This window comes from Phyllobates terribilis, unplaced genomic scaffold (assembly GCF_046119375.1).
Source record: "Phyllobates terribilis strain yellow unplaced genomic scaffold, ASM4611937v1 Scaffold_1__5_contigs__length_1240528914, whole genome shotgun sequence".
Lineage (NCBI taxonomy): Eukaryota > Metazoa > Chordata > Amphibia > Anura > Dendrobatidae > Phyllobates > Phyllobates terribilis.
Window position 1 is genome coordinate 1,147,491,901 of NW_027362761.1, and position 26,394 is coordinate 1,147,518,294.

The 26,394-nt window shown below is 45.6% G+C and overlaps 1 protein-coding gene across 6 annotated transcripts in view; it reads left to right on the forward strand.

Moving 5' to 3' along the window:
* The first annotated feature begins 6,049 nt into the window (after positions 1–6,049).
* JAKMIP1 (janus kinase and microtubule interacting protein 1) overlaps positions 6,050–26,394 on the forward strand; it is a 199,174-nt gene continuing 178,829 nt past the window's right edge. For all 6 annotated transcript variants that reach the window (XM_073648252.1, XM_073648219.1, XM_073648227.1 and 3 more), the window contains exon 1: positions 6,050–6,248. The gene's annotated coding sequence lies outside the window, so the exon portion shown is untranslated. The remainder of the gene's footprint in view (positions 6,249–26,394) is intronic.

Sequence of the window (26,394 nt, forward strand, 5' to 3'; positions counted from 1 at the left end):
GGTTTGCCAGCACCAGATATTTCACAGTTCAACGAGGGAGACCACCATTTAAAAATACATTTTTTACTGAACGGGAACTTGATAGGGAATATACACAAGAGATAGCGGGTGGAGTCTTATGAACGTTTCCTTCACAAGTCGGAGAATTTTCCGCACACAGATTCCTTCCTCTTTACCCTTTTGTTCTCTATCTTTTTCTCTTTACTCTCTTTGTCTGTCCTCTGTATTCACTGTTCGTCACTACTTCACCACAACCCAGCTCAACACTATAGTCCTGCTTAACGAGAGTCCTTTACTCGACCCGCGGTTCCGTGTCTTCTTTCCCCTCAGGATGCCAGTATGACCGGTACTTATCTTCTCTAATGTTGAGGCTCTGGAACTACCGCCCTGATCAATCTATTTGTCTTATGTACTCAGTCTTGTCTAGGCCCGTTAACTTCAGAGCAGAAACGAAGAAAGTGACTGAGAGACAGAGTGATTCTCCAGAGAAGGGTCCTGGGAGAGGACGCCTAGCAGTAAGGCCCAGAGTTTATAACTAGTAGTGTTGAGCGAATTTGTTTGGCATTTCAAATTCGGGTTCGTGTTCGGGGTTCCGGCTTGTTCGCACCAAAAAATAATAATAATATCTGCGTGACAGCGTGGCAAATCATGGATGTTCGTGGGCGGAGCCGATTTTTTTTTGCGCAAACAAGCCGGAACCCTGAGCACGAACCCGAATTTGAAATGGCGAACAAATTTGCTCAACACTACTAGTTATAAACTCTGGACCTTACTGCTAGGCGTCCTCTCCCAGGACCCTTCTCTGGAGAATCACTCTGTCTCTCAGTCACTTTCTTCGTTTCTGCTCTGGATCATGCTATCCCTTCCCTTCAGTCTCCTCTCACTTAAGGAGGACACCCAAAACGTTATACATTACAATACACATTACAACAAGTTGCATATTCTTCAAGGGGTAACGTGGGCAATATGTCCATCTCCTTACAATGGCAGTGAGGGCCATTCAGCAGAGGCTCAGGACAGCGGAGCATAGACCCAAATTGGGGACTGTTCCACTGCATCAGGGATGGTTGGGAACTAGTTGTAGCAGCCATAACCTTTTCATTTTTATGTAATCTTCACTATATGAGGTCTTGCTTTTTTGAAAGACAAGCTGCAGTTGTTTTAAAATGCCATTTTGCCAAACACATCTATAAGGCTATGTTCACACATAGCGTAAGTGCTGCTTTTTTTCTGCAGGTCTCCGCACCAAACTACCCATTAACAATCTTCTCTAGTTATTGCATTTTTTCAAAACTTTTTCTTTCTTATTTGATGCTTTCTTGGTGCAGATGTGAAGCCGAGTTTTTAACATGTTTTTTTTTTAGAGTACAGAAAAGCTTTGATTCTGCACTTAAAAAAGCAACAGTGTTTTTTTGCATGTGTTTTTTTTAGGCTCCCAATAGAAACCTGTAGAGAAAAAAAGCACCAAAAGTGCATAGTTCAGCAGCGTCTTTAGGTGCTCTGAGGGCGCAGATTTTATAAAGTCACATCCACTTTATTTGGACAGTTAAAAGTAGCAGAAAAAAGCGCAGAATTTCCGGTACATGTGAACATGGTCTAACTGTCCAAGCAAAGGGCATGTCATTTCATGAAACTCCTGCCCACTGTGTGTCTAAAGATGCTGTTCATCTGTGCACTTTTTTGGTGCATTTTTTTTCTATAAACATCTATATGGATTCTGAACATAAGCGGAATATAATGAGGGCAATCTGGGCTATCGCCTGGAGCCCGAGGCTCTGGGGGGGGGCCCATATCCAGATTGCCCTCATTATAATGTTTATAATTGGCGGCGCACATATTCCTGCAACCAGAGACGGGATGAGCAGGGGGGGGCCTGGGCTGCTCCCAGATATAGATATAGATAGATATAGATGGCTACATGTGGCCTCATACTATATCTAGGGATCTATATGGGGGCTCATACTGTATCTAGGAGGCTATGTGCAGGCTCATACTGTATCTAGGAGACTGTGTGGGGGCTCATACTGTATATAGGGAGCAATATGGGCGCTCATACTATATATAGGGAGCTATGTGGGAGCTCATATTGTATGTAGGGGCTATGTGGGGCTCATACTGTATATAGGGAGCTATATGGGGCTTATACTGTATATTGGGGATTATGTGGGGGCTCATACTGTATACAGGGAGCTATTTGGGGGCTCATACTATAAATAGGGAGCTATGTGGGAGCTCATATTGTATGTAGGGGCTATGTGGGGCTCATACTGTATATAGGGAGCTATATATGGGCTCATACTGTATGTGGTGGCTCGTACTGTATGTAGGGGGCTTCGTGGGGGCTCATACTGTATATAGGGGGATGCCAGTACATTTAATTGTGCTCAATATTAAGTCATACAATTAATGTAAAAAAATAATTATAATTAATATATTAATATTAATATTGAACAGAATTAATTTCAGCCTATTAGTTCTGTCTCAACAACAGTTACGATCTCTCATGTGGCCCCGTTGGAAAATTAATCTCCCACCCCTGCTCTATGATGTATTATGCTATGTTCTGTATAATGCTGTACACAAGGGAAAAATTTAAGTGCCGCTATCTGTCTTTTTCCATCCACAGATGTGCACCAGAGTACCTGTGTGTTACTCACATGACCTATACATGATTTATCAAAGGGGATCATGTGACATGTCACGTGATACATCGGGTCCCTGGGGGTGGGGGCCCACGCCTTCTAAACTGCCTGGGGCCCTGGTTACTCTTAATCCACCCCTGATCCTGAAAGAGATGCATGTAAAAAAAGACGCTGTTAGATTTTTTAGTGTAAAATAGAAGCTTTTCTGTATGATAAAAAAATAAAAGATTAAAACCGCTGCTTCAGATCTGCACCAAAGACCCAACATATAACAGGAAAAACTCATAAAAAATGTAGCAAAATGAAGATTGCTAATGCAGCAGAAAAAAAAATCTGCATTTACACTACATGTGTATATGGCTGCAGCATATATTTTAATTACATATTTTTATGTATTATTTCTCAGGAGTGGGAGCCAAAACCAGGAGTGGGTGATAAATGCAGAATTGGTGCCTTGTTTGTATGATACCTTTACTCTGATTGTTCCTCACCTGGTTTTGGCTCCCACTCCCGAGAAAAAATACTGACTGAATACTGACCAAATACTGATAGTGGGGCCGTGGCCTGAATCCGAGACTTGTATGGAAGAAAGTCATGTGCTTGTGTGAGTTTTGCAGAGAGCCGATGATGTCACTGACTCTTGGAAATCATGTTATCATGCCCATAGGTGATAAAATGCTGAGTGGGACGACTAGTCTGGAGAAACGAACGCCCAATCGACTAGTCAAAACGGTAATTTGTATATGATAAACGGACTTTAGCAATACTTTTTCTAAAGATCTATTTATGTGTCAAATGTACTAAAGGGACTGTTAGGCACAGAATTTATACAGGAAGATGCAAATGTTGGTGGTTTGGGGGGAATGGGGGACCTGTCAGGGTCCCTTCAATGGAGAAAAAAATCAATCACACCATTTTTTTTACTCCATAAATAATTTGTTCACAGTATTATGTGCGTTGTTACAATTACAGGGATACCACAAATGTCTGTTATTTGCTGATTTCTGATTTCGGCAGCCGCAACATTGCAATAAAATGCAATAAGAGGTGATTAAAACATCGTATCTACCCCGAAATGGTATCAGTACAAACAACAGTCCCAGATCCCGAAAAATTAAAACATTACTGCTCTCGGAAAATGGCGACAAAAACATTTTTTTTTTTTAAAAATTTCCAAATTTATTTTCACACACTAAATAAAAAAAACTATACACGTTTGGTATCTGCGTATTCATACCAACCTGGAGAAACATATTGCCAGATCAGTTTTACCATATAGTGAACATGGTTAATAAAATACCCAAAAAACAATTGTAGAATTAGACTTTTAATGATCAGGGGTCACCGATGGGTTGGCATGACAACCCGGGGTCTGCAGGAGACAATGTGGTTGTCATTGCCTGGATGTGGTTGTCATTGCCCAGCGGTCGGCGCTCATAGCAAGTCAACATTTTTCCTACACACAGGTAATCAGATAGTCGCAGCTTCTAGTCTCCCATGGAGACTATTGAAGCAGGTAAAAAGTAAAAAAAAAAAAAAGTTTTTAAAAATAGAATTTTTTTAAAAAATATATAAAAATATTTAGATTTGCGAGTCCTCAGTGGTTGATCCCTTTTAATGGCTAACTGAAAAAGTGATAACAAGTTGCAAGCTTTCGAGACTACTCAGGCCTCTTCATCAGGCATAGGATAACACAAAATCTGAAGAGTCACATATTTATACACAATATGGCACAGAAATAATACAATAGATGAGACAAGTGATGGAAAGCAGAGTTATTACTATGGGAGAGATAAACAGTTCTGGCTATAAATATTATAGCAGTTAATAGATAAGGAGTGTGAAGCTTTTATTGCCCTGTGACTAGGTCCAGTGTTATGATGACCCCAAAAGTCTGATGGTCACATTCCTTAGCTGATGTAAAATGACATAAATCCATGCGACACATTCATTCCTGTTCTGAAGGTGTCAAAGGTCCCCGTCAGTTTATATTCCGAGATTCTTCTTTCTCTTTGAGATTTGAAATTACCTTTAATACCAGTAATTTCAAGTCTTTTATGCTGTGATCAGGGGAACAAAAATGCTTGGCTACAGGTAGATCTATTCTTTTTTCTTTTATTGTATGGCCATGATGATTCATCCTTGTCCTAAGTTTTTGCCCTGTCTCTCCTATATACAGACACCCAGCTGGACATTTGGTGCATATAATTAAGTACACTACATTAGATGTGATGCAGCTGAGCGTACCTGGGATCTTATAGTCCTGGTGTGAATTGGGGATCTTTATCTTGTTTGTAGTCGTTATAAACAGACAGGTTTTACATTTTTTCTGGTTGCAAGGAAAGGTACCTGTAGCTGGTGGAGATGACAGGGAGCTTCTGACAATGATGCTTCTTAGATTTGGGGGCTGCCTGAAACACAGAAGTGGGGGGTCTGGAAATATGGATTGTAATAGGGCATCTTTTCGTAGTAAAGGCTGTCGTTTCCGTGCAGCTCTCCTTAGCGCCTCCAGATTTGGATTGTAGGTGACTACTAGAGGCATCTGGTTTCTTTCTTGTTTGGTTTTGTAATGTAGGAGATGATTCCTTGATATATAGAATATAAAAGTTTAAATCACTCCCCTTTCACCCCATTCAAAATAAAACAATAAAAGAAAACTAAAATATACACATATTTGGTATTGCCGCATTCAGAATTTCTCGATCTATCAATATAAAAAAAAGAATTAGTCCGATCCGGAAACAGTGTAACAAGAAAAAAATCAGAACGCCAGAATTACGGGCGATCAAAACATCATATCTACTCCAAAATGGTATCAATAGAAACATAAGCTCGGCACACAAAAAATAAGCCTCCACCCGGCCCCAGATCCTGAAAAATAGAGACGCTATGGATCTTGGAAAATGGCGACTTTTTTTTTTTTTTTTAACAAACTTGGGATTTTTTCACCACTTAAATCAAAAAAAGAACCTATACATGTTTGGTATCTACAAACTCGTAATGACCTGGAGAATCATAATGGCAGGTCAGTTTTAGTATTTAGTGAACATGGTAAATAAAATACCCCCAAAAAATTATGGAATTGCACTTTTTTTGCAATTTCAACACACTTGAAATTTTTTTTCCCTGTTTTCCAGTACATTAATTGTTAAAATCAATGGTGTCATTCTTTAAAAGTAAAACTCAAAAAACATGCCCTTATATGGCTATATGGTTCAAAAAATATATATACAAAAAGAATGGAATATCGCCGTGTAGTGAAGGGGTTAAGAAATTTTTATTTGCAAATTTCTTTTTTTTTTTTTTATTAAAGTGCATTAAATGAGGATATAATTGTTTCCAAAATGCTGAAAAAATAGCTGAGGAGGTAATATTATAATTGTACCACTAGATGGCGATGTTAGCGCCGTCACTGCCCTCTGTAGAGAAGCACGTGGTGCATGCTCTGCTGCTTCCCCAGCACTGAGCACAGACAGCACTGCAGCAGCAGCAGCAGCACCAGGTCCACAGACAGCTCCTCCTGACGGGATGGTGAATGGAGGGATCAGCTCCATTGCTTGGTGTATCCCTGCTCGTGTGACAGCCTGCAGATCAGCAGCATTCCCTGTAAGTGCCACCATGTCTTTGCCACTGTCACAGCTGCCTTGTGTGTGTGCAGGGTGTGTAATCAGCTTGGCTGCTCCTGCATTGCACCCCCCCCTGATCCCCCAGCACTAGGTGTGTAATCCATATTGGTTGCATATCTATAGATCTACATGTGATGACTGACTGATGTGCCATCCCCATGCCCTTACTCCCAGCAGCTGGCAAGAGAAGGGACCCACCCTTAACCCTTCACTGACTGCAAAACCCTGGCAGCTGCATTGGCTTTATAGTGTTTGTGCAGCATTTTACAGTCACATTATCATTATTTTCTTCTCCTGATCGGGTGCTGGCATGTCTGCCTGACATAGATAAGGAGAAATGCAGACTTGTGTATAGCTATGAGCTGAGGGTGTGGTGGGAACAGGGCTGAGGACACAGTGAGGAGCTCAGCAGTGGAGCCGCTGGCTATGCACCTGTTATACTATATATTGTATCAATATTATTAAATATTTCACCTACAATAATAATAATCATAATAATAATAATAATAATAAAAAGCTTCTTCCAAGCGTTCAGTCATCCAGGGTGCTGACAACCAATGTGGTCCCCATTACCGTTCCTTCAGGGGTTGTCATTGAGCGTTCCTAGTTTCAATGGGAAATATCAGATCTGGGATGTTTCGCTATACTTTGCCTATTCAGGAGTTTGGATGATGGAAAAAGTCCCATGAGAGCAGTATTGGTGGCCATATTGGTTGTCATTCAGCTTTCTTAGAAGATATTTATGAACGTTATTACATTATTAGTGTTTGAATTGTAGGAAATGCTGCATTTATGTGCTCTTGTCTTGGCAGCATGCATTATAGACCCTTAGGCACCGCATGTGCCGCCATATGGTGCATCCATGAGAGACCCTACCCCAGAGAATTGTTCCATAATACAGCATTCATCCTAGCACGCCATCATTTTTTTTTTTTTTGCAGCTTTGTATGAAAAAAACTTGTGTCAACACGTTCAATCCTACAGTAAGGGTTAATATAGGATGCCTGTTGAAGTTCTCCATAACATAAATTTGTAATATGTCTTTCCTATGAGGACTTGAGTGTTGTTCACACACTTGAGTTTTTGCTGAGTTTTTTTTTTTCCCCCATGCATTTTTGCTGCTTTTTTAAAAACAAAAAATGCCGCATTTTACAGTATCGGCATAGTGGATCAGATTTCTAATATCTTATGTACACGCTGCTTATTTTTTACTTTCAGATTTGAACCTTCAAAGCGTTTTTTTCAGTTCTGCAGCCTTTCAATTCTTCAGTGTTTTTGCATGCTTTTTTCACCCATTCAAATGGATGGGGGAAAAAAAGTATCAAAAAACGCATGCAAAAACATGTCAAATACGAGCGTATTTTACGCAACATTTTTCCTGCTAACAATTTGGTTTTTGCTGCAGAAAAATCTACTGCAAATACTAAACATATGCATATAGCCTTAGTCTAAATGTAAGTGTGTATTAGGTAATTGTAAGGATAGATGAACACTAGTGATGAGCGAGCGTGCTCTCCAATCGATTGCGCGTCGGGGTGCTCGGGTATGTGGGTACTCGAGTTCCCTCACCACATGTTTCACAGTCATTACACAGCCAATAAACATGCAGGGATTGCCTGCCATACAATAGCAATCCCCGCATGTTTATTGGCTTTCTTAACATGTAGGATGGGGACTCGTGCGTGGTGCGAAAGCACCCACAATACTCAATGCATGCCCAAAGCACCCCAACGCGCGAGCACACTTGCTCATCACTAATGGACATGGCTGTCTGAGGTGTGTTGCTGCAAGCACACCTGTCATTTTAGGAGACTTTTCACATGATAAATATCTCTGCTCATTATATGACTTGTATCTTGCATTTTTTCCACCAGTTTGCCCTCTGCAGTCTCTATCTCTAATTTTCAGTTGACTATGAGCTAGTAGGTTGAGACTAGCTGCTATTATTTCTCCCATACACAGCACACACAGACAGAGATGGGTTCCTGCTCTTCGTTCTCTGAAGCACACAGAAGCAACCTCATAGAAGGCATTATAACATAATACTGAGCTGTGTGCCTGTAAATCCAGCACTGGAGTGAGATAAAACACTTGCCTGGATCATCCTGTGTTATCCTGTTCTCTCACTGTGCTAAGTGCTCCACACTCCTCCCTCTCTTCTCCATAGAATATAAAAAAAAGAGCTGTAACCTGATACTTCAGTGAGCTGGAAGTCTGACAAATGGATTTGAGGTATTTTTTTTTTCAGAGTGATGGTGAGTTCAGGAGGTAGGGGGTGGGACGTAGAAGTGGCTCTTAAGTGGAGTAAGAAGCCGATTTCTATGCTAAGGTATGTTACAAAATTTATTATATTTGTTTGTACTATTGATTTAGTAGAAATGGTAAAGACAGTTTAAGGGGAATATGTTCTACTTGTTTGATAGGTGATGGTATTATTTGTTGGAAGAACATAGATTCTTAATCCACCTGGTGAGGTTCCTGGTGCATCAGGGTAGAGGAGGATTGGAGAGTTGGATAGCTGATTAGATCAGTCATCTATGACCTGGTGGCGGCCATGTCACAGAAGCCGTTGAGTTCTTTGTATCATTTGTGAATTTTGCTGTGGATTTGCCGCAGATTTCGCCCTACGCATTGCAGAATTGTTAGTGGTGTGCATCAGAAATTGCTTTATGAGGTGGAATAAGAAACTTAATAGTGCGCTAGCTCGCTAACCTCATTGTGCCGGATGTATCACGACACGTCTCCCATCTTGCAATTTTGGCACAGTGAAGCGAGACATGCAGTATATACTATATTTGTTGATATTGTCATGATTAAAAGTAATTACCTGTCCAAATGACAGGTGATAATTTGCAGACCGGGGGGTGCTCTGACTGATGGGACCCCTACTGATCCCAAGAATGCGCCTTTGTAATGGAGCTCATACTTACCACTGTGTTTATTGTCTATAGGACAGCCCATAAAAGCCGAGCACTGTACTTGGCTTGACAATCTAGTAAAGGGGTGGCTTGCATACGTGGCCATCGCTTCATTCCAACAGGGTGTTTCAGAGCCCCTTTTTTAAGATTATGGAGGTCCCAGCGATTGAACCTCCATGATCCATAAGTTCTCACCTATTCTTTGGACAAGTGATAAATTTGAAAGAGAACCTGTCACTGAATTCATGCTGCCCGAACCATGGGAGTGCTCGATTGGTTGAAGAACCAGCCAGGAATTTTAGAGAGAGACCTGACTATTCCTGCACGAGCCCTGCTGTCTTCTCCCCACCTTGCTCCAATTGATGGATAGGCTTCTCCCATGTTTGTACAGGCATGGAGAAACCAGCCAAAGGTTGCGCTGGACTAGTCAGGTCTTTCTCTATAGCCCTGGCTATCTCATCAAACTGTGTTTTAGGCCTCTTTCATACGTCAGTGTCTCCAGTACGTGTGGTGTCCGTTTCCACATGTACTGGAGTCACTGACACACGTAGACCCATTCAAATGAATGGGACTGTTCACATGTCAGTGTGTTTCCACGGACTGTGTGTCCAAGGGCAAAACACGATGACATGTCCGTGTTTTGCACGCCGCACAGGCCGCAAAACATCCAACACACGTGCACAGTGATGACACATGGATGACATCCATTTGTCATCAGTGTGACACGTTCCGGTGGTACCGTTAGCGCTGTTACCAAGCGCCAGGTGCTGAAGGAATCTCTCATCATTGTTCCCTTCTTGAAGTGAGATCTGCACCAGTAGGGGACAATGTTGAGAGTAGTATTCTGCTGCTGCTTTCTCAAAAAAGTGTAAAAATAAGAATTACCGTAAATAAAAAAATCATTCTACTCACCTGTCCAAAGTTGAAATAATCCATTGTCCCACGCTGTAATCCATTTGACTGGCACTTCTGCATCAGCCTCCTCGGTGGCTTGAGGCGACTGCACACGCTGAGGAGCAGAGGAGAATGACTTGCTGCAGCAAGTGGGCCCCTGAACTGCGCTGAACTCACTGAGCGGTGTCCTGTCACTCACTGAGTTCAGCACAGTTCAGGGGCCCACTCGCTGCAGTGAGTTATTTTACCTTGGTCTTCAGCATGTGAGGTCGCCTCAAGTCACCACACACGCTGATGAAAAAATGTCGTTCAGATGGATTACAACGTGGGACACTTCATCTTCGGACAGGTGAGGGATATTGTTCTTTATTTTTGGTTGTTTACAACTCTCAACATTGTCCCTTGCTTGCTCTGATCACAGCGTAAGCAGGGGACAATGATGAAACTTGCCTCCAGCACCCGGCGCTTGAGAACAGCACTAACTGTACCCCTGATTCCCAGGCTCTGGTACGTGTGATTCTGATGTGGCAAACTGTTGCCACACGTATGCCACACAGGTACACACAGACACACTAGTTTTTCCAGTACTGGAAATATCAGGACGTGTGAAACAGACCTTAGAGAAAGATATACCTGGATGCAATAGCACAGCCTGGCTCTGATTCATGATGCCCGTGGTTCCAGTGATTGTTCCCTTTAGGCTACATTCTCATGATGAGCTTTTGGTGCATTTTTGACGATGCATATTTTTGCTGCATCTTACAGTTCCAGCAAAGTGGATGAGGTTTATAGAAATCTCATGCCCACTGTGTTTATTTTTTACTCAATGTAAACGACCGGCGGTGTGTAAATTATAGTCCAAATGTAGCTTCCTGGGGGAGGGGTGCAACGGCAGTGATGAAGCGGGATCTTAGGAGGCAGGGTCGTCGCTGTAGGAAGCCAACGGTGGCAGGAGAGGGGCAATGCTGCGGGCCCTGGACTGGGAGGAGCGGGTGTCACGCCGATGCGAGGCAGGAGCCATTGATCTCCTGGCGGGTGGGCTTCAGAAAAATGGCGCTGGTGCCAATGACAAGCCGTGATCTCAATCTGCGCATAAAGCCGCCTTTGGTGCCATTTTCCTTAAGTCCACTGCCTGGAGATCAATGTTTGCAGCGGGGACTCCGCTCCTGCCTCGCACTGCCGACATTTTCCTGAAGCCCACCGCCGGGATATCAATGGCTCCTGCCTCGCACCGCCGGGACACCCCCTCCTCCCAGTATGGAGGTGACTCTCATCCAGACCTGGGTACCATAGAACCTGTTAAAAAAATAATTTAAAATAAAAAATAAAGATTATACTTACCTTCCTATGGCCCCCGGTCTCCTCAGCGATGCGTCCGGTGTGTTGGGCTTCTCGCGATGGTCTAAAAGGACCTTCCATGACGTCATTTAGTCATGTGACAGATCACGCGACCGCTGACGTCGGCGGTCTCGTGACCTGTCACATGACGAAATTACGTCATGGAAGGTCCTTTTAGACCACCGCGAGAAGCCCAACACACCGGACGCATCGCTGAGGAGACCGGGGGCCATAGGAAGGTAAGTATAATCTTTATTTTTTATTTTTTACCATTCTTATTCTTTTTTTTTAACTATTACTTGGTCACACTATAAATTCGTGTCGGTTGCATGGATTTATATAGTGTGAACAAGTTGTCAAGCACTTTTCCAAGTGATGCTAAAATCGCTTGGAAAAGATCTTGATAACCCGCATGCAGAAATGCATGCAAAAACGCTTGACAAACGCTTCTACCTGGCAGGAAACACGCATGTAAAATCCGCATGCATTTTTCCTGCCAGGGAGAAGCGGAAAAAATATGCAGCATTTCTGCATCGTGGGCACTTACCTTAAAAAACACATGCAATGAATAACCAAATTTAAATAATAGGTGCAGAATTTCTGCAGAGTCAAAAACTCTTCAAAATCTCATTGTGGGAACGAAGCCTTAGTGTTGGAAATAACCCTTTCTATGTAAATTAGTAGCATTAATGGTAATTTAGGATCACACATGGTCCTGTGACTCCTCTGTTATCAGTATTTGGTCAGTATTCGGTCAGTATTTTTTCTCAGGAGTGGGAGCCAAAACCAGATGAGGAACAATCAGAGAAAAGGTATAATAGAAACAAGTCACCAATTCTGCATTTATCACCCGCTCGTGGTTTTGGCTCCCACTCCTGAGAAAAAATACTGACCGAATACTGATAGTGGGGCTGTGGCCTTAAACATCTCATGCGTGCGACAGTATGATAAGAGGTTCCTGGTCAGCTGAGTTCACAAGTGGTGTGCACTAGGATTTAACGGGTTGATTAAAATCTCAGATTACACAGGCTTGCTTATGGGGATTGGGATCTTGTTTAACTGGACAGGGATTAAAGTAGTTTCAGCCTTGTTCTCTGAAAAGTTTGGCAACATAGATTTGTAATACTTCAGGATCATAGTTAAAATTACAAAGTGCTTGTAGAAAAAAAAGCAACTTTGCAATTTACTTCTTATTAAAAATCCTCTCTGTTCTAAAAAATGGAGTGATATTTTTAATGTTATTACTTAATGCTGATTGTCTATTCACCGGCCACCTCTATAGTCTAGCAGCGATGGCCAAGCATGTCCAGTGTTTTCGATCTGTCTTTTTTTTAAAAGAGGACCTTTCACTGGATTTATTTAATTTCAAGTAAGTATCTCCTTCAATTGATGCTGCTCCACTGATTCAGGAACAGTTTTTCTTTTTTTCTGTTCTCCTCCATTCCAAAGTTATAGCCCCTGATAATAAAGTAGACAATGTTCCCATCAACCAACCGGGGGCATTCCACAGAACTTCTTGGCTGGGTTTTGATTGTTTTTTCTCTTCTGATGCTGGCCAAACATCTACAGAGAACTTTTAGGTCAGTGTCCCCAAGAAGTTGTATGGTACATTCCCATTTGGTTGAAGGAAAAATTTTCTTTGTTATTATCAGGGGACATAACTTTGGAAAAGAGAGTCACAGAAGAAAAAGAAAAACTGTTCCAGAATTGGTGGAGCAGAAGCAATTGGAGGAGGCACTCTGTTTAAATGTGAAAAAATCCACATTATTACCAAGTTCCCAAGATGTGTCTTTGGGGAGTTTTTGATGTTGCAGATTTTGTGCAGCATTTCTGCACCTATTAGGTAACTTGTGCTTTTTTCATTACGTTTTTGAGTGTGTTTTTTTTATATCCACTTTGCTGGAACTGCAAGGCAAAGTGATTTTTTGTGCAGCAAAATACGCAGTTTCAAACATCTATCCTTATTGCAGTTTGTTCTAAAACAGCAAACCGGGCCATTGTCACCTTCCCCAGGTACACTGGCGATTTTCTGCTGATACGTTAGGTACCTGACATTGGCTAAGGCTCTGTCATCACAAATCGACAATGCAGCAGCCTATTAGTGAGCTCAGCGGCCCTGAAGATTGCGTTCCATCCACACTGACAGACCCACTGAGCTCATTGGTTGGCTGCCATGTTGTTGTAAGGAGATGGACAAGAGAGAAGACGCACACAGTTAATGCCTAACAGAGTAGCTGCAAGCGAACACCGCCATCAGCTGGTCAAAGACTATAGAGACACTGAAAGCAAAAAGAATTGCAATAATGGGAACCCAAGAGTGAAGTGCATGTTCCCTCGGGGAAGAGATTGGAGAAGACACCAGGTCATGTGATAGCTGTGGCGCAGTTAGTAATTAGAAAAAGCTCAGGAGAGCAGTGAAGGGGAGGAGCTGGCGGCTGAACCTGCAACAGGACGGATGTGCGCAACAGCGAGCTGGCTTATAGCGGTGATTATGAGAGATCAGATGCAAGTGAAGAGCCGACCCAAGTAGTCAGATGCGAGTGAAGAGACGAGAGACCATATCAGTGAGAGCCAAGCCGAGACCAGAGACGAGAGACCAGATCCAGGAGATCCGAGCTGAGTGGGCAAAGCCAAGCACAGAGACGAGAAACCAGATCCGGGAGATCTGAGCCGAGGCCAGAGATGAGAGACACCATATCAGGGAGAGCCGAGACCAGGGACGAGAGACCAGATCTGAGAGATCCGAGCCTTGTGAGCTCGCCAAGTAACTCGCCTATCAGGGACTTGTGGCCTAGCAGGTAGTATCGTCGACCCTCGTTAGGGTCTGTGTGAAGATTTGGCCCATCTAGAGGAAAGACAACGGTGACTGGCCCAGTAGTGAGAGTGACGCCCGTTAGGTTAGGGATTTAGGACCAGACAAGACTTACGATAACAGTCCCTTAATTGTAAACATAAAGATCAGTGTGCATATATATATCACTGAATAGAATTTAATTGTATTACTGTGTTCTGATTGTGACATATTTTATTGTACTGTCATTGTTCACTGTTACCCTTGACCTATGCCTACATATATTTAGATATTTGTATTGGCCAATAAAGAGTTGTTGTTAAGTACCACTGTTTCCTCATTATCTGTGCTGTTGTATCTGCGTACCTGTCAACACACTCAAGGTGACGTCAGCACCATTGCCAATGCCAGACATCGGGATCAGTTTTGGAAAATTTCAGTTGGACCTGGGGTAGGGAAGTACAGCAAGGTTTGTTGTTTTATAACAAACTGCAGGCAGAGAAGAAACTTCTGATCTGAAATAAAAAAAAAACAATCAGATATGACATTTTTAACTGCTTCCTACAAGGTCAATATTCATTTTTGCCCATTTCTTTTTCTCCTGCTGCTGCAAGAGGCAGATGCATGTGGATGTCAGCTGTATAACGCTCCTGGCACCTGATGCATAAAAAATCACACTCAGTACCTGAGCCTGCTTCCAACAACTGTACCATCAGCTGCCAAATATATTTTGCATTTGTCTGCTTTGCAGATGTAAAACGTCCATAAAAGTCCATTAAAATGTTTAACTATAGCTGCATATGATCCATATTAAAAGGGTCGTCCACTACCGGACAAGCCCTGATTGATTACTTCTGGGCCCCATAGAAAATAAAAAAATGAATACCCGTCTCTAGTGATATCGGAGCACATGATGTTGAGTAATGTGACTGCTGCACTGGTCACATTACACAACAATATCACATGATCATGACCCGCCAGCAAAAGCAAAGCCAAAATCGCAGTAACAGCACCATTACTGAAGATGAGTATACGTTGTTTTTATTGACTATGGGGTAATTAAGCAGGGCTTGTGACGCGCCCCTGGGCCTGTGTCGCGCTGCGTTGCGCATGCGGGAGCCTACCCGGAGCCGGATCAGTAGAGGGTTGTAGTCTCGTGGCGGTGACCCGGTCCGTGCCCAGGGAGTCAAACTAGACGGCAGTCTATTAGTAGTAAATAGTTGATGACTACGCCACCCGTTGAGTGCAGCCAGGGAGCTGCTGCTGCAGGGCAGACCGCTGAGGCCGGTGGTAGGATTGTGCAGCGTGATAGTATAACCCCCAACGGGAGGGGTATGGCCTCAGGGCAGCCGACGTGGATGATGGGGGTAGCAGGAACCACTCAGAGACGGTACGGTGTAGTTCAGGGTCTTTACTGGTAACAACGATAGACCCTCCCGGAGTACTTGCTAGCAAACGGGGCCTGGTCAGTCTTTGAGCAGATGGGATCTCCCCTGGCCAGGCGTAGCTATAGGCCTCACAAACTGACTGTACTCTTCTGGCTACCTTGCTAGAAGCTGATGTAAGTAGCCCACGTCCCTGAGTGTACCGTGTGGTGCTCACCCGTATGGCCGGTGACTCGGGGCCTTCTAATGGCTTCCGCTCCACGATGGCGGTGCTGGTCCCACGCGTGTGACCGTGCCTTCGGGCTTCTGGGCCAGAGGACCTGAAATCCCCTGCCTGACGGATTCTGCTGCTGGGTAGAAGTTAGTCCCCACAGCCTCGGACTCCGGGTCCGGTAAAGAATCTTCTTAGTCAGGGCGAGCGCTGCAGCTGCCAACCCCTGACTCCTTGGAACTCTGCTGTTTCCTATGCTGCTTCTTGTCTCCACTCTCCTTGTCTGACTCTCCCTGCCTCAGCCCCGGGTTTTTACAGGGGAAGCTCTTCCCCTCCCAAGACTGGGCAGGAGGTGTGGCATGCACAGGATCCCTGACCAAAGGACCTCCCACCTGCTCTCAGACATAACATTACATTACTGTGGAAAACCAGACCCCTGGGGTGCCACATTCCCCCCTAGTGAAATTTAGTACTCCGGGACTAAACACATTTAGAGAAACATAACAAAGTATAACAATAACAACACAATAAGAAAAACACATAAGATGGTTGCGGCGTGTCCGCAACCGGGTGCAGTCTTTGAAGAAAAGCAAAGGTGTCCATTTCACCAACACAGGGAGACGTAACCAGGTAGGGGTCTGTCCTACCCCGAGTCCTTAACAGTCTCTAGTCCATCCTGGGTTACGCTCCAACTATATACAAGGATTCCCGGTAAATCCACCAAGGTTTCCTAAAAACAACTGGAAACACAAAATTATTCACAAGCAACAATACACAGAAAAAAAAACATAAATAAAAAAATTTATACACTTTAAATTCTCCAGCGTGCGGGTAACTGGCCTCTAGTGGCCCGAGTGGACCTACGGAGCTGACTGTCTGGCCCTGAACTACAGGGTGTAGGAGGTGTCAAGGGTAAACTGGGCAGCTGTCTACCGGCTCTTTGTCTCACTAGGGGTACGGCAGGCTCACTATAAGCAGAGGGTTGATTCTCCTGTTCTGCTTGTGTGGAGTCTTCTGCCTCCTGGACCGGCTGTTCTTCCAGCTCTACCCGTTGCTCCGTAGGTTCTTGGGATGATGGTTGGAGGAAGGTGAGTACGGGTACCACAACTGCACCATTGACTCGAGTCCAAGACTGAGGGAAGTCCCCGAGCACGGTACTAACCATATCTTCCCTTTCTTCCACGGGTCGATGGTCTTCTTGTTCCTCTTCAGGGTTCCTCAGTTGTTCGGGACACTTCTTCAGGTGGTCCCGGGATACAATGGCTGTGGTTTCCCCTCCGTCTTTACTGATGGTACAGACCTTCGGGTTCTCGTGGCTTGAGGGCAGTACGGTGTACGGGTCCTCCTCCCACTGGTCATCCAACTTGTGGAGCCGTCTTTTCCTCTTCAAGACCTGCTCTCCGGGTACCAGGGGAACAGCGGGAGCATACTGGTTGTAAGTCTTCTCTTGTCTTTCCCTAGCCTGACAGAGACTTCGCTCCACGCTCTCTTGTACTCTCCGGTACTGCTGCTGCCTCTCTGTGTCCCAGTCTGTTTCTGGTGAAGTGTCCTCAGGTGTCAGGACTCCCATTTCCAGGTCAACAGGTAACTTACCAGGTCTCGCCCTCATTAGGTAAGCCGGGGTACAGTTGGTGGAACCTACCGGGATGTGGTTGTATAGGTCCACCAGATCGGGCAACTTCTCAGGCCACAGACTGCGTTCTTCCAGGGGCAATGTTTTTAGCAGATCCATTACCACCTGGTTCATTTTTTCACAAAGTCCATTAGTTTGCGGATGGTAGGGTGTCGTCCTTATCTTCCGGCAGCCATACAGATTGCAGAATTCCTGGAAGACCTCCGCTTCAAAGGCAGGTCCCTGGTCCGTCAGCACTTGGTCCGGGTACCCGTGTGGACGGCAGAAGTGCTGCTGGAAGGCTCTAGCTGCTGTTTGAGCCGTTAAGTCCTTGACGGGGACGACAACCAAGAACCGGGAGTAATGATCCACGATGGTTAACGCGTAGACGTAGCCACTTCTGCTTGGGGTCAGTTTTACATGATCCAAGGCTACCAGTTCCAACGGTTGCCGGGTGACGATGGACTGCAGGGGAGTCTTCTGGCTGGCCCGGTCCTTCCTTCTCAGATTGCACGGGCCACAGTCTCTGCACCACTTCTCGATGGTTCCCCTCATGCCTACCCAGTGGAACCGCTCGCGCAGCAGGAACTCCAGCTTTTTCCACCCGAAGTGTCCAGCTCCGTCGTGGTATGCCTCCATCACCATGGCTGCGTCTCTTCGTGGCACCACTACTTGCCAGAGTAGTTCATGCGTCCGGGAGTTGACCATTCTGCGGCACAACTTCCCCTTGTAAAGGAATAGTCGACTCTTCTCCGCCCATAGTTGTTTGGCTTCCTCCAGAGCGTCTGGTTCAAGTCGAGCCTCCGGCCGAGTCAGCATCTCCTTCACCAGTCGGACAGCAGGGTCGCTGTCTTGCGTTTCCGCCCAGTTGTAGTGGGGTAAGGGGTGCAACGTAGCAGCCTGTTTACCCCTTACCCGGTGGGAATACTGGATAGTCCCATGACGGTGGAACGCAGGGAGTTCAACTTCTTCCAGTCCCTCCGGATCTTCTCCTTCGTCCGGCAGGTTGGGCATCCTGGACAGGGCATCCGCGTTAGTATTGGAGCGTCCTGCCCGGTATTTGATTGTGAACTCGTAGTTGGACAGACGGGCCATCCACCTCTGCTCCAGGGCACCGAGTCTTGCCGTGTCCAGGTGTATCAACGGGTTGTTATCCGTGTATACGGTGAACCGGGAAGAAGCGAGGTAATGCCTAAATCGCTCGGTGACTGCCCATACCACGGCCAGGAACTCTAGCTTAAATGAGCTGTAATTCTCGGGGTTCCTTTCGGTGGGTCGCAGTTTTCGGCTGGCATAGGAGATCACTCGTTCTCTCCCCTGCTGAATCTGGGATAGTACGGCTCCTAGCCCGATGTTACTGGCGTCGGTGTAGAGGATGAAGGGCTGGCTATAGTCTGGGTACGCCAAGATTTCATCCCCCGTGAGGGCCATCTTCAGCTGGCGGAAGGACTCTTCTTCTAGCTCTTCCCATTTGAAGGGCGGCTTCTGGTTCTTGGCCTTCCGGGACTGGCCTATCAGGAGGTCCTGCATAGGCGCTGCCTTTTTGGTGAAACCGGGAATAAACCTTCGGTAGTAGCCTACCAACCCTAGGAACTGCCGCACTTCTTTTACGCTGGAGGGGCTTGGCCATCCCTTAATTGCGGTGATCTTATCGGGGTCGGGAGCCACTCCGTCAGCGCTCACCACGTGTCCCAGGTATTGCACCTTTGGTTTCAGGAGGTGACACTTGGAGGGTTTCACCTTTAGGCCGTAACTCGCCAGAGCTTCGAACACCTCCGCCAGGTGTTTCAGGTGGTCCTCATAAGTTTTGGAGTATACGATGACATCGTCCAGGTACAACAGGACCGTCTCGAAGTTTCTGTGGCCCAGACAGCACTCCATTAATCGTTGGAAGGTTCCTGGGGCGTTGCAGAGTCCGAACGGCATGCAGGTGAACTCGCTAAGTCCCATCGGGGTGGTGAATGCGGTCTTCTCCCGGTCCGCCTCTGCTACAGGAACCTGCCAGTACCCGCTAGTGAGATCCAAGGTAGAGAAGAAGTTAGCAGATCTTAAAGCAGCCAATGACTCCTCTATCCTTGGTAAGGGGTACGCATCCTTGTGTGTGATACGGTTGATTTTCCGGTAATCTACAGACATCCTCATGGTGTTGTCTTTCTTTTTGACTAAAACTAGTGGGGCTGCCCAGGGGCTACAGCTATCCCGGATTACCCCAGCCTCCTTCATGTCTCTAAGCATCCCCTTGGCGTGTTGGTAATGTGCAGGGGGTACGGGTCGATACCTCTCTTTTATGGGAGGATGATCTCCCGTGGGGATGCGGTGTTCTACCCCCTTGACTCGCCCGAAGTCTAACGGGTGTTTACTAAACACTCTCTCATACTCTTGAACCACCCGATAGACTCCTTGTTTCTGATGTGAGGGAGTGGAATCAGTACCCAAATGTAGTTGCTGACACCAGTCCTCCATGTCTTTCTTAGAGCCGTTACCTTCCTCCGGGTGAGATGGAGGCAAGGGTTCCACAGATTGTATAGAATTTTGATTAGTGGTATATAATTTGGCTAGCGTGGCATACCGGGGCAGGTACACTTCCCTCTCCCCGATATTTATTATGCGAATGGGCACCCTCCCATGGCGTACATTGACCACCCCCCGTGCTGTCAAAATGGTGGGCCTACTGTCTGAGTAAACTGGTTCTACCATTGCCTGGTAATCTCTTCCTCTCAGACCAATAGCTGCCCGGCACCAAATCATCATTTCACTTTTTGGGGGCATGGCAATAGGAAAAGGGTCACACATTCTTACGCTACCAATCTCACCGCCGGAGAGTTCCACTTGTTGCCGTTGCATCAGTGCCCGGATCTCTTTCTGGAGCACCCGCTGCTCGCCGGAGCTGGCGTTCTTGGCAACCTGCTGTAAAAGGAAAATCACCTCTGCAAGACAATTTTCAATTACGTTAGTTCCTAGAGTTATTTTTGGGTGACTCTCATGTTTATCAATATCTACAATGATCAGTCCCTGTGCGGCCAGTTCGACTCTACCGATTTTGAGGGCCACCTCCTTAAATCCGATCTGTGGCACGGGCTGGCCATTGCTGGCGATGATACTCAAGTCGTCGTCAGGGTAGTGGGTAATATCCGAGTCATTCCAGTACTGCTTGAAGAGCACGTACGGGATGGTGGTGACCTGTGACCCGGTATCCAGTAGGGCACTCATGGGAATGCCATCCAGTACCACAGGCAAGACTGGACGTCCTCCCACATATCTGTCGCGCCAGTTCGATGGGCCTGGTGATCTTTTTCCTGGGGGTTGGCCCTCTACCCCAGGTTGTGCCCGTTTAAAGAACAGTACCTTTCCATATGTCCGGGTTGATTGCAGCGGCGGCAGATGGGTCGTCCGTCCTCGCTGTATCGGTCACTGGGTCTTCCTCTGGCCGGTGGGGTCCTCCTTGGTCGACGCCACGGGATGTCCTCCGGTCCGGATGCCAGCTGGATCTTCCCTGGGGTGGAAACCTGTAAAGACTGCACAGTTCGGGTTAGCGCAGCAACGCTCTTAGCTAGCTCTTGGACCTGATGGTGTAGGTCTGGAGCCGGGTCATTGTCCAAAGCCTGCGCATCAGCTCCCACAGGCCCTGCTGACAAGGGCGCCGCCTCCTGGTAGTAAGTGGTAGTGGGGCGTCTGTGGGTCACAACGCCACCTGGTGCCGGTTCTCGGAGCACCCGGATGGCTCTGTCCTTGAACTGTGCAAAGTCCAGATGGGGATCCTGTAAGGCCATTGCCCGCAACTGGGTTCGGTGGGCATTGCAATATAAACCCTCTATAAATTGTTCAGTCAACAGCCTGTCCTCGTTTCCCACCCCATCAGGGTCGGTCTGCTTTATGGCCCTCAGGGCCTCTTGTAGGTTTAGTGCATAGTCCCTTATACTCTCATGCGCTCGCTGCTTGCACCCGTAGAATCTAAGCTTAATCTCGGCTGAGGTGCGGGTATCAAAGGTGTCCTTCAGCCGGGTTAGTATCCCTGCGACAGTCTTCCTCCCAGGTGGCCAGGATTTTACTTCCCTTTTGGCTGCCCCGGTTAGTTGGGCCACCAGGATGCTCACTTTTTGCTCTTCTGTGAGGGGGTACACCTGGAAGAGGCTATCCAGCTTTTCTCTAAAGTCATGCAGGGTATGTGACTCCCCTGAATACTGGGGTAGCCAAGCTGCTCCCGGGATATAGGGCATGGTGAAGGGCATAACTGCAGCAGCGGTAGCGCTGGCGGGGGTTGGGGCAGTGAAGCTCTCCTCCGTATCCGACATCTTCCTCCCCCCTAGTGGACCGTGGCCTACCTTGCGATGATCCTCTTCCGTAGGCCGCGGCTCCGCAGTGGATCGTCAGGGTTGAGGACCTTCCGTCGCGCTCCTGTGACGTCGGCGTCTGCTGGGCTCCTTCCAGGACCTTACGCAACGTCCGGACGTGAGGCGGGGCTTCAGTTCTCGCGCGCTTTCGGAGTCCACGCCCCTCTTCTTCCCGCGCGGCGTCCCCAAGATGGCGTCCAACGGCGGGAAAACTCCACGGATGGCGGGAAGAAGGCCGAAGATGGCGCCGGATGGCGGGAAACTTCACCGATGGCGGGAAGAAGGTAGAAGATGGCGCCGGATGGCGGGAAACCTCCACGGATAGCGGGAATCTTCACCACTGGTAAGTTTGAACAGTCTTTGCTTTTCAGGCACGCAGTACCCGGTGGTTGCGGGCACGAAATCCTGCCGACTACGCCAAAGTTGACGCGCCCCTGGGCCTGTGTCGCGCTGCGTTGCGCATGCGGGAGCCTACCCGGAGCCGGATCAGTAGAGGGTTGTAGTCTCGTGGCGGTGACCCGGTCCGTGCCCAGGGAGTCAAACTAGACGGCAGTCTATTAGTAGTAAATAGTTGATGACTACGCCACCCGTTGAGTGCAGCCAGGGAGCTGCTGCTGCAGGGCAGACCGCTGAGGCCGGTGGTAGGATTGTGCAGCGTGATAGTATAACCCCCAACGGGAGGGGTATGGCCTCAGGGCAGCCGACGTGGATGATGGGGGTAGCAGGAACCACTCAGAGACGGTACGGTGTAGTTCAGGGTCTTTACTGGTAACAACGATAGACCCTCCCGGAGTACTTGCTAGCAAACGGGGCCTGGTCAGTCTTTGAGCAGATGGGATCTCCCCTGGCCAGGCGTAGCTATAGGCCTCACAAACTGACTGTACTCTTCTGGCTACCTTGCTAGAAGCTGATGTAAGTAGCCCACGTCCCTGAGTGTACCGTGTGGTGCTCACCCGTATGGCCGGTGACTCGGGGCCTTCTAATGGCTTCCGCTCCACGATGGCGGTGCTGGTCCCACGCGTGTGACCGTGCCTTCGGGCTTCTGGGCCAGAGGACCTGAAATCCCCTGCCTGACGGATTCTGCTGCTGGGTAGAAGTTAGTCCCCACAGCCTCGGACTCCGGGTCCGGTAAAGAATCTTCTTAGTCAGGGCGAGCGCTGCAGCTGCCAGCCCCTGACTCCTTGGAACTCTGCTGTTTCCTATGCTGCTTCTTGTCTCCACTCTCCTTGTCTGACTCTCCCTGCCTCAGCCCCGGGTTTTTACAGGGGAAGCTCTTCCCCTCCCAAGACTGGGCAGGAGGTGTGGCATGCACAGGATCCCTGACCAAAGGACCTCCCACCTGCTCTCAGATATAACATTACATTACTGTGGAAAACCAGACCCCTGGGGTGCCACATTTGTCCGGTAGTGGACATCCCCTTTAAATGCGTGACATCAGTATTTCATCTATATTCCATCTATAGCTCTATGATATTGTTCATTTCCTGCCTGTTTCCTCTTTAATACATCTGTATTGCGGATCCATATTATGTACTTTTACCAATACGCTCTTAGGAAACAGACATTAATCATTAATGCTCATATTCTTTTTTTTTTTATTTTTTTTTTGGCATATGAGAAAATCATTGATAGTAAAACAGACACCCTAGAAAGAATGGGATTTAGCTCACTGATGTAAATTGGTCTGGTTTTTATTCATATATGAGAAAATAATAGATATCTGAATGAGGCTTTAAAATAGATCTGTCAACAGGTGAAATGTCCCCAGTTTTGCTCTTAATTTATTTACATTGTTCCCCCTATTTGTTTTTCTTTTTAAATCTGCTATACCATTCTGGAGATACAGTTTTTTTTTTTTATTTAGTGCTAATTTTTATTGTCTTTCAAGGAGGCGGTGCAAACATGGTAATAATATAAAGCTGCCTAAAGGAATCCCGTGAGCCACGCCCCTGAGGAATCCCGTGAGCCACGCCCCTGAGGAATCCCGCGAGCCACGCCCCTGAGGAATCCCGTGACCCACGCCCGAGGATTCCCATGAGCCACGCCCCCGAGGAATCCGTGAGCCACGCCCCAAGGAATCCAATGAGCCACACCCCCGAGGAATCCCGTGAGCCACACCCCTGAGGAATCCCATGAGCCACGCCCCCTTGTAAACACCATAAAAATTAGCACTAAATAAATTAGACTCATTTCTGGAACTGTATGGTGGGATGAAAGAAAAAAAAAAGAATGCTCAGGAGCAGCTGGAATAAAATGACAGCAAAATCGGGCACTTTTGACCCGTTGACTGTCCCTCTTTGAAGGCAGCAGACTTTATGCACAGAAAGAAATAGGAAAAAAATGCAGCAAAACATTGTGTGTAGTCTGCGTATGCCGGCGTCAAGAGCCAGCCAGAGCAAAATACATAACTGTGTGTTACATTCAAAATAATAGGAAAGGTTCGCAGTTTTGTGACAGAAATAGTAAAATCACTGCGGTCTATAGAATGATGTGAATGCTCACAGGACCTCATGTCTTGCCTATAGCATCCTGTCAGATCACGTCTTTCCACCTAAAACTACATGGCCTCATTTTATTGTGTCTGAATAATAGAAAAATTGCGTATTCCCTCTGCTTTTTATACCAAAGAGGAATATTAAGGTACCGCATTGGCATTATCCTGATTTCAGCGCTCCATAGTCCTGGTCGTATCTTCTAAGGTTGCGTTCCCACGATGATCTTTTGTTGAGTTTTCGATGTTGCAGAATTTCTGTACTTATTGTTTAAATTAGGTTACTTGCAATTTTTATGGCGTTTTTATAACATGCATTTTTATTGCGTTCTTGCCACTGTGGTTTTTGTCACTTTTTGGTGTTTTGGTGCTTTTAATGAAGCTGCTTTGTTTTTGATACTTCCTGGTATTTGGCTTTGACAAAACTTTTTTTGACATACTTGGGTGCATTTTTGATGCGGAAATTCACTAGAAGCGCATGTGCACTTTTTATTTGCGGAATTTCTGCATTTAATGTAAGTCTATGGGGAAATTCCGTACATAAAAATCAGCGTACTCGCCAGAGAAATTAACATACTGTGGATTGGAAAAATGCACCGCAGGTCAGTTTACGCAGCGTAAAAAAGAAACACAGTGGACAGGAGATTTTTATAGATCCCATCCACTTTACTGGTACCGTAAAGCTCTGCTTTTTTGCCACAACAAAAATATGTTGCGTCAAAAACTCACCAAAAGTTCATCCTGGGAAGGTAGCCTTGCATGTCTTAAAAAAAATATTTTAGGGCTGGTTTCATGGATTGCTTTGTTTTTTAAAAAAAAATACATAAAAATCCTTTTTTTCATAGCATTTTTAACTTTCTCAATTTTTTTTTTTTTGTGTGTGTACAGTCCAATGCAAGCCTATGTATTCTAACACGCACTACGTATAATTTACTAAGCCATCAATTTGTACTTGAAATCAGTCGTTCATGCTTTACGTCATATTTATTATGTTTTTTTGCAATTTGATAAAAGGGCATGGCTTAGCTTAAGGGGGCACAGCTTTGCCTAATAGGTGACTTGGTTTGTGATGAAACAATGTGGGGGGCACTTATTAAGACTTGCATTTTATATTGGTCTTAAAGCGTTATAGCATCTCAATCTTTCATGGCCAAGCTGCAATGTTTCCGTAACTCCTATTAATTTCTATGGTAGGAGCAAAACAACATACTAATGCTTAGCCGTTTCCGGAATCTCACATGCAGTTTTTGGTGCACAGAGTTATTCCTGTCTCGGTCATAAAACACCTGAGATGGGAATAATCCTTTTAATGAAAAGCAAAAAAAATAAATACATTTAGAGACACATGGCTCTTAATAAATTTGGGGCATCTCTAGCCGTCTATGCACCAGAAAATCAAATCACTGTAATGTACTCCAATTTCTTGCATAAACTTTACTGAATTTGTTGAGCTGTGGGCAACGACTCCACCACCCACAAGTTTGCCCATTTTTAAAAAAAGAGCTGTGAGTGTCAGAAAAACTGAAAAAATTAAGTTATTGCACGTAAAAGGCGTGCGCCATGATTCAAAACTTTTTTAAGCCAGTTTTAAACAAAATAAGTCCTCTCGTATACTAAAATTTTGCCAAAATTTTGTGCAAATTAGATTTTCTACATGTATATCTCATGTCTAATAACGCTATATACCTACAGATATGTTGATAATCTGCAGGTTAGGAGCATTATGGAGGTGCCTAGCTGCAAGTGCGGCACCCGGGAGAAAAACTTTATTTCTACTGGGAATCACTGGCCTCTAAGTGTATGTGCACACATTTTTCTTTCAGGTTTGCGAAATCGACGAGTTTTTTTTAAGAGGAAGATGCTTCAAGAAAAGCTGGTGTTGTATTTTTCCCTGAAATTTTATTTTCAGCAGGGTTTTTTCTTTTGGTCATATTTTGAGCGCTTTTTTTTTTTTTAAGTTTACGACTACCTGTTAAGTTTTGAAGTTTACTTCTTTTTTTTTAAATTATTTTTTCAGCGTTATTTGCAACTTCTTTTTAACTAGCGTTTTCCAGATTTTTTAACACCATTCAACAATAGAGAAATTATTAGTGTTTTTTCAAGCAAAAATGCTGCCAAAACACTGAAAAAAAACTCCCGAGCCTTCTTATTAACT